Source organism: Cynocephalus volans, chromosome 7 (assembly GCF_027409185.1).
Source record: "Cynocephalus volans isolate mCynVol1 chromosome 7, mCynVol1.pri, whole genome shotgun sequence".
Taxonomy (NCBI): Eukaryota; Metazoa; Chordata; class Mammalia; order Dermoptera; family Cynocephalidae; genus Cynocephalus; species Cynocephalus volans.
The window spans coordinates 155,948,426-155,958,079 of record NC_084466.1 but is presented as its reverse complement, the minus strand read 5'-3'; positions in this window follow the sequence as shown (position 1 = coordinate 155,958,079).

Below are 9,654 nucleotides of genomic sequence, written 5' to 3'. Positions count from 1 at the left end.
CCAGTTTTGAACTATGGGGATAACAACTGTCCTTAGCTTGTAGGATGGTTGGAAAGGTTCAACAAAACGCGCCTGGCACATAGAAGGTGCTCAGTAAACACAGCTGGGATTTCTCCTTGCTGGCTTCTTGCAATCTCCTGCACAGGAGCTGCCGAGGTTTCCCACTGTCATAGATCCTCACTCAGCACCACCCCAGAGGCTGGGGAAAGGATGTGGGCTGCTGAGCTGGATGCTAGCCCCACTCTAGGGTCTGGCTGCTGCCGCCTGATACCTCAAACTGCCATGGCATCTTCTGAGCCTCTCTGCCCAGAAGGACCCTCGTTAACATGCCAAGCTTTTCAGCTACCACCAAAGGGTCTGAGTGATGCCTGCTGAGTGCCTTTTTCCACTCACCCAATGATTCTGCCAATACCTGGCCAGGCTCTAGGGATGTTAATCAATCGGCTCCAACACCCAAATGCACACCCTTGCTTCTCCTCAGAAGTGACTTAAGGGTGTCCAGGAGAAAAAGAAATTCATACTGGCTGGAGGTGTCAGGGGAAGTGGACAAAGAGATGAGATCTGGGGGTGAAGGTGGGGCCTGATGGTGCATGTCATTCCAGGCAGAGGGATCAGGGTGAGATGGCCCAGGCCAGCAAAGTGCTCAGTGCCTGGGACTGGATGACAGGAGGGGACCAGACGGTGAAGGGCTGAGACCATCAAGCACAAGAGGCAACACGATCGGATCTGTGCTTTAGGGATCTCACCCTGGTAGCAGTAGAAAGATAGACTGCAGAGAGAAGGAACCGGAATCTAGCAAATGAGTTAAGAGGAAAGAGGAAGGATTAATCTGGGAAATCCTTTAGAGTTCTGACATTCGTAAAAGTATATCCAATAATATCTAATTTACTGAGATGTGCCCACTAAGCACTAAGAACTTTTTATGCTTCACCTTATTTAATTCTCACAATAACCACTGAGTTGGGTGCTACAGTTATCCCATTTTACAGATGAGGAAACCGAGCCTCCTAAAGGTTCTATGTAACTTGCCCAGAGTTCACAAGCTACAAAGTAATAGAATCAAGAGTGAACCTAATCACTCTAACCTCAGCCCCCAGACTTTTAACCAACTATGTGAATTTGGCCTTGACAGCAAATCTATGGGATGGATATGACAGATGGTATTTTTTTAATTTTTTTATTGAAACATGATTGATTATGCATATTTGTGGGGTACAGAGTTGACTATCAGTATTTGTGTACAATATGTGATGGTCTAATCAGGATAGTTGGCATATTATTCGTCATTACAAAATGTACTCATTCTTTGTGTCCATGAACCAATCTCTCCCTTACCCCCTCCGCCTCCCCCTGTCCCCCCCTGATACCCACAGTTCTAACAGATGTTGTTCTTATGGCCACTTACAGATGAGGAGGTCCGTAGGGTTGCTGGGCTGCAGCCCAGGCTTCCAGACTTCTAACCCGCAGGGGCCAGTGTTCCTTGGATACATCTGCCTCCAGGTCTTCACAGCCCAAAGACACACACAGAACCTGAACTCCTCAAAATCTTCCTCAAGACCACATAACAGCACACTTCACTGCTAGACTAAGTGGATGCCCTGCCTTCTTAGAGAGTGGTTGGGCCACAATTGTATGTGTCTTTAAAGTGAAATTCAAACTGCCTGGAGGTACAATAATCGGTGTCCAAATGCCACAAAGGATGGAGATCCAGGCCCAGTAGGGCAGCCAAGTGGTCCCTCTCATCCAGGTATGGGCTGGCCCAGACTGGGAAGATTCTCCTGCATACCTCCCAGCTCACTGCACACCCCCCAGGCACACACCACAGGTGAAACGCTGTGCTTCTTGGCAGGCCCTCCCACCTGGCCCCAGGCACATGCACCTACTTCTTCCTGGTCCCTGGGCATGCACGTTCCTCCTGGCCCTAAGCACACCTAAACTGAAGCCCTTCCTGGGCCGGTACAGGACCTACCCCACCTTTCTCCCACCAGGTAAGGCTAACCCCTCCCTAGCGTGGGTCAAAGGGCAGCCAGATAAAATTTTCAACCCTCCTGGAAGTTAGTGCCTTCTCCTATAGTGGACATAGAAGCCCTTCCCTCTGGAACAGGCTTATCTGGACTGGCTCCTATAATTATCTGTGACCGTACCACAGGCAAGGGAGCCTTCTGCATCTTATCTGCAGAGTCTGGCACTTGAAGCTAATAATAGTGAGATTAGAGCAACAATAATACAGACAGGCAGCCCTTATTGAGTTCGTGTATTATCTCATTTAATGACAGCCACTCCTTTGCAGATAACTAGGTGGGAAGCATTTAGCACTGCCCAGAGCATGGTAAGTGTGCAATAAATGTTAGCCACTGTTATTAACAGCAGAGTAGGAGCTCAGTGGCTGTTTTTTGAATGAATGAATGAATGACTGGGGTGATCTTGATTAATTCAGTCTCCTTCTGGGTGCTGCAGGAGTTGTGTAGGGCATGGACTGTCAGAGTAATACAAGGTCATGTCCCCTGCCCTGGGGACTAGCTGATCTGGCCTCTGCAAGTATGCAGCTGAGTGACCATGGAGAGCACATACCAATCCCAATTAACCTGTTTTGGAAGCTGCACGAACCACCTGAAGCTAGGTGTCATAGAAGGCCCACTCCCGGACCCTTTCCCAAGAGAGGACATATTCACAAGCCCTCTTCGTGCTGTCCCTGGTTGGCTGTCATCCAAGGAACAGGACCACAGGCAATGAGGAAGTTGCTTCTGGGCCAGGCTGGATGCACACCCAGGTTGGCAGAAGGGCCCTGACACACTCAGGGCAGTAACCGTGTACTGTGAAGGCCTTCCAAGACATAATGATGGCCAAGAGATGTCCCTGACCCCCAGGAGCTCTGGTTTCCCTACCTACAGTGGGAAGGTGTACATGTCAAGATAGGATGGATACAGCTGGGGCATGTGTCCAAAACACAAGCCACTCTTCCATCACCCTAAAGATTTTTGCCATATCTAGTAATACTTGTACTATTTTTTGCTTAATATTTTTTTTTATTTTTTTCATAGTACCTTTTTTAATTGGTTATGAATATTCATGAGATACAAATATGATTGTCACCACTTGTGCCCAAGATGTATGGCCAGATCCATACTGGCATCATGCCCATTACCACAAATTATGATTATACCCTGTGTCCAAAAAAAATATGTTGTTTTTATTTTTTATTTATTTATTTATTTATTTATTTTTAATTTTATTTTGTCGATATACATTGTGGCTGATTATTGTTGCCCCCTTACCAAAACCTCCCTCCCTTCTCCCTCCTCCCTCCCCCCTCCCCCCACCAATGTCCCCTCTGTTTGCTTGTCGTATCAACTTCAAGTAATTGTGGTTGTTATATCTTCTTCCCCCCCCCAGCCCGGTTGTGTGTGTGTGTGTGTGTGTGTGTGTGTGTGAATTTATATATTAATTTTTAGCTCCCACCAATAAGTGAGAACATGTGGTATTTCTCTTTCTGTGCCTGACTTGTTTCACTTAATATAATTCTCTCAAGGTCCATCCATGTTAAAAATATGTTGTTTTTAAAGAGGAGAACCAGTTACTTGCCACAAACAGAAGGTAACTATTAGTCTGTTTCTGTTGCTTATAACAAAATGGATGAAACTGGGTGATTTATAAAGAAAATGAAATGTATTGCTTACAGTTTTGGAGGCTGGGAAGTCAAAGTCCAGGGAACACATCTGGTGAGGGTCTCGGTAGTGATGACAGGGACCCAGGGGTCCCACATAGCAGAAAATGGCAGAACATAAAGAGAGACTCTAGCGTGCTCTTTTTTTAAAGCCCTCAGAAGGGCCGGCCCATGGCTCACTTGGGAGAATGTGGTGCTGATAACACCAAGGCCAAGTGTTTGGATCCCTATATAGGGATGGCCGGTTAGCTCACTTGAGAGAGCCTGGTGCTGACAACACCAAGCCAAGGGTTAAGATCTGCTTAGGGGTCATCTTTTTTAAAAAAATAAAAAATAAAAAAAATAAAGCCCTCAGAACCACGCCCCTGACCACCATTATTAACCCATTCACTAGGCGTGGTCCTACAGTCTAATCACCTCTTCAAGGCCCCACCTTTCAATTACCATAATAGAATTTCCCACCCTCAACAATTACAATGGGGATTAAGTTTTGGAGGGACATTCACTCCAAGGCAGTAACTAACTATCTGAAGAAACAAGTGTTCATTCATGAGCCCCCTTAAAATCCTCTCCTGCCCCACACTGTGGACACGCTATGCTCTCTGTAAGGCTCCTCACCCCAAAGAGGGTGAGGCATGGCGGAGGGACAGAGAGGGTACAGGGAGAGATTTCCAGGGGAACACAGCCCTACAGCAGTAATGAAGCTGCAGAGGTAGCAAATGAATGAATTAGGGAGCTAAAGAGCACTTGTGGGGAGGAACTAAAGGGCTCCACCAGCCAAGAACAGCCTGGGCACAGACTGCACGTGCATACATATGTGCATGCATGCATGCATGTGTACATGTGTATAAGACTACTAGTGTGTGTGTTCACGACAAGCACCTGCAGTCCCACATCCCTAGTGGGGACTGTTCACAAAAAGGGGGGTGGACACAGGCTCCCTGAAGGACCTTGGGGGCCAGGCTGAGACATCTGGGTTCTATCTTAGGAGGCTGAGTCAAAGGAGAGTTTTAAGCAGGAACCGGCATGCTTGCTTGGTAAGACGTGAGTTAGAAAGCCCATTCTCCCAGATTGGAGGGGCAAGACCAGAAACGGGGGGGGGCATCCTACAATCAGATAACAGAACATGCACAAGGCAGTAGCTGCATCCTGCCACTCTGCCCCAGGTGCCAGGGCCACACTGGGCCTCCCCACACCTTGTACAATTTTGGAATCTGGATATAGAGAGATAAAACCCTGAAGAAACAGTTCCTGGGCCCTCTGGGCTCCTGCCTCCCCTCTGATCTGCCTGCAGGTGAGAGACCTGACCCTCCCTGTAGGGTTAGACTCCTTCTGGGGCAGGCGTTTGGAAGAATTCTTCCTGCAACTACCACACTCCATTTGAAAACTGAGGTACAAAGACTGCTCCGCCCCACCCCACCCCAGGTGGACACATGAATGTCTTCTAGGGTTGACCTATGACTCACCCAGTTTTGACAATGTCATAAAAATTAAAATTTCAAACTGTTTTCATTTTATAATAATTGCAATGTGTGTAGAATTCCTGTTCTGGATGAATCCAGTTTTAAAAGAGATCTTCATTTTCTGAAGTTCCTTTTTTTTTTTAATCAGTGGAATAAAAACACTTTTAAGAAACAGGTGCTCTTGGTGTATTTTAGGCTTCCTTGATTTTTTCTTTTCTTTCCACAAGTAAAAATAGTAATAGAGAAAGTCTACAAGAACAGCATCACTTGAATGGGATTTCCTAAGGCTATAAAATCTATAGCTCAGGGCTCTCCTGCTGCTTGTAAAGGAAAGAGTGAAGGAGCTGGCAGAGGGCAGACATGCTGCAGGAGAGGGGGATCTCCTAATCCTGCTCTCAGAGCCGAACACCGCATGGGCCAGTTGAGCAGGCGAGGCTGCCCTGGGGCTCCTCAGGAGGGCAGGAGGGTAGCCCAGGCCTCCTTGCTCCCCTGCTGTAGCTGGTGCACCTATAGCTAAGAACTAGCATTTACTGAGACTTGCTGCTATGGCATGAGAGTCGAGGTATGGTTTTGGATTGCTCCTGTGCATCTCTCTTATTCTTCTTTTGGGGCAGGGCACAAGTCTGTCCCATCAGTATTTCTTCTCCCCAGGGGATTCACAGCAGGAAGCAGATGATGCTGAATGTGACAGCAGCTTTGGGCATTTGTATATGGGTAGTGCCCCGCCCAGGTGACTCCACCTGCCAGGGCAGCCATCACAACAGGTGTGCCGGGTGTTGGCCACCTCCTTGGGTCTTGCCCTGGCTGAAAGGGAGCTCAGGATGCTGAGCCCCACCCATGCTGAGGCCAGTGACAGTCGGGCGCAGAGACAGCTCCATGGGCCCACCTGCTCCAGGGCTGCTCGGGACCTGCTGAGGCTGCTCTCAAGCCCCAGTGTCCTCGCCTCCCTTCCCTTTCCTGAGCTCACCCTCCTGCACTGAACCGTTCCCATCCCATGCTCGCCTCCAGACAAACTGACCTGAGACATTTGGCGAGACAGAAGCAGTGTCTCGGGAGGGGGTTTAGAGGGAGGGCGCGTGTACAGTTGGGGAGAAGGGAGGTCCCCAACCAAGCAGAGGACCAGACAAAGGGATGCTCACCTGAGCCATCCGGCTTGGCCCCTGCCCCAGCCCCGGGATGGGAGGCCTGGAGAAACATTTAACGTGGGCGCAAGAACATTAGTGGGGCAGGCGGGTGAAGGCCAGGCTACCCTCCACTTCTGGTCCCGTGAAGGCCTCTTGGGCCTGATGGTGGTGCAGAGAGGTCAGGATATGATGGGGCAAAGACCCCTGCCCTGAGGGGCTTATCCTCCAACAGGGGGACAGGAAATAAATCAGCAAATAGGTCAGCTAGGTCATGGCAGTTAGTGAGTGCTAGGAAGACAATGTAACCACGTAATGGGAAAAATCTTGTGTGTGGTGTGTGTGGTATGTTATGTGCAGGGGGGTATGTGTGCATGTGTGTGGTGTGTGTGTGTGCATGTGCATTGCATGCGTTAGATGGGGCTCTCAGGAAAGCTTGTTGGAAGTGATGCCATTGAGCTGAGACCAGAATAAGGAGCAGGACAAGGCTTATGGAACCTGAGGGCAGGTTTTCAGAACTGAGGGAACAGCAAGTGCCAAGGTCGTGAGGCAGGAGTGAGTCTGCAGATTCTGGCTCAGAAGGAAGGTCACTGGGGTATTTAGAGTGATGGGAGATGCCAAAGGTGGGGTGGAAATGGTGGACAGGGGCAGATGATGCAGTTCAGCTTTCAGTTCCTTCTTAATTATTTTGTGCGTGTGAGGCGTGTCAGGTCACGAAGACCCCCCACCCTCCAGGGCAGAAACCATGCCTTAAAATTACGTATTATCATTTATTCAAACATGTGCATTAATATACATTTATAATACACATAATACGGTATGTATTTATTTATTATGTATTATCGTTTATCGGGGCCTCTGCTGTGCTGCGCTTGTGCTGCAGGCTGAGGGCTCTGGGAGGGCAGGAGGCCTGGGCTCCAGCAGCTGTTAGGCAGCCCCAGAGCCCAGCACCCTGGCCTTTTGGAGGTTCCATTTCCTAGAGAAAGCACTAGAAAGTCTTGGTGTTTTCTAAGATCACTTCTACACTCACCGCCTCAGAGGAATGGCTGCACTGGCTGGTAAAGTGGTCGGCACCCCACTGTCCGTTTCAGTGAGTTTAGGTTAGCACAAATGCAGAAAGCGCTGTTGACCTCAAAGAAGCAAACCTCCATCTTCCTTTTATGCTGCTTTCCTTTTCCTTGAGCAATGCAAGGGGATGTTTCCGACCTCAGTGGTGAGGTTGGGGAGTCAAAGTTGAAGCCCAACATCTCTGATGGACCCTGGGGTCTGTTTGCTAGAGTACTGGCACTAGAAGCTCATCAACGAGGTGCAGATGGAAGTGTCCAGCCTAAGGGCACGGGAGGAGGGGTTAGGCAGAGCAAAGACTTCTCAGAGAGCCAGGGAGCCTGTGGCTAGCTCAAGTCCAAAGCAGCATGGATTACCTTAAGTAACCAAACGAGGCTATGCTTTTCTAAGGAAACTGAGGACTCTCAGACTGTCTATTAGTTTCAAGCAGATAATAGAGAAGTGCACTTTTGTTCTACAGAAGAACCATGACTTAATTCTGTACTGAGTGTAGGAACTGTGGGGGTGAATTTCCCTATTCTGCAGATTGGAAAAGCCACACAGAGCCCTGTGAAACTAAGGAAGAAGATCATTTTCTGTTCACTTCGATACAAGATACAAGTTTCTAGAGAGGTTTTGTTTATTTCTTTGTTTTGTAGAAGTTGTTACTTGATAAAGTATGCAAAAGAACGTGAGACACATCAGGTTTTAGCTTTTAAAAAAGAAATTGTCTTCATGGAGTAGAACGTTGCTTTTGTTTTTGTTTTAAATCTTTTTGTTGTAAGATAAATCACAAATACAGAAAACTTCACAAGTTAAATGTATGGCTTAGTGAGTTATTACAAGGCAAACACCGTCGAGTTAAGAAATAGAACTCAGCCAGCCAGCCCTGAAGCCCCTTCCACATGCGTGTCCCAATCCCAGCCCTGTCTCTAGTCCCATAAGCAACCGTTATCCTGACTTTTATAGCAATAACTTTCTTGTGCTTCTTAAAACATATTTTTATTACCCAAATGTGTATCCCTGTGTACACTATAGTCTTACATTTAAAGAACATTTATTTGTCTTTTACGTCTCTTTTAATCTCTTGGTTGCTCCTCCGCTCCTTTTATTTTCTTACAGTTTACCCATTGAGGGAGACTTGACCTGTAAGATTTCTCTCTGTCTGGAGTTTGCTGATTGTCCATTTGTAGTAGAGTTTAATGTGTCCCTCTGTCCCTGTATTTCCTGAAAATTGGCAGCTGGATTCAGAGACTGGATTGGATTCAGGTTTGGTCCCTTTGGCCAGACTATGGGAGGCAGGTAATATCTAGTTGTCTATATTTTTGTGATGTTCATGCCTTTATCTGTTAAATCATTGGGGTTACTGAGGGTGATATTCTAATTCTACCATTTCTTTTTCATTTATTAGTTGGAATACATTTTTTCCCCCTCCCCTGGAACACATTTTAAAAGAGACATTTCTCTCCATCTACTTCTTGGTTCCCCAGTGGGACCATTCACATAGGAAAAGCAGAATAATGCTGATTCTTCCTCTTTAATTACAAGTTTTCAAGATAATGAATTTGTTCTCGATCATCCTCCAAATGTGATCCCTTTTTTGTGATAGCATTATGAAGTTATGGATTTAAACATATCGGGCAGATTTCGATTCATTGAAGTTATTGTCATTATTGAAGCTCGTTGTCCCATCTTTGGTCAGCAGAAGGTGTTTCACATTGGCTCCAGGGTTCTTTCAGCATGGCCCTAGTAGTCTTTGACAGTTTCCTTGCTATCTGGTATTAAAAGATCTTGCCCAGACCTGGAATCTGTCCCTTCTCCAAGAAACACTAGTTTCTTTCAGTGAGAAACTGTATTTGAAGATGACTGTATGAGCTTTAGGGATGTTCATTGATATCAGGTTAGTTATTGTTTTTAGGCCTTGTTAGCAATCAAAGTGAGTGTATATATAAATATGTGTGTGTAAGAAAAAAATCTCCTGCATTCGTATTGATCTTCCAATTCAAATTGAAGACTGCAGAGCTTTGCCATAACCTCTCTAGCTCTTCTCTACTGGGCTGGCCAGTTAGTTCAGTTGGTTAGAGTGCAACTTTACAATGCCAAAGTCATGGGTTTGGATCCCCACACCAACCACCTTCCCACCCCCCCACACTCCCCACCCCAAAAAGAAACCTCTAATACTTCTCTACTATGTCTTGAGAATCCTGGTTCTCAAGGACACAGGAGATGATAGAATATAGCCCATAATTACGTATTTGTTTTATCCTAAATTGAACACACAGTAGTCTCAGAATACTAATGCTAATACTGCCATGAACATATTTAAAATTACTGTGAAGCCTGTGTTCCCCCCTCAATTCTT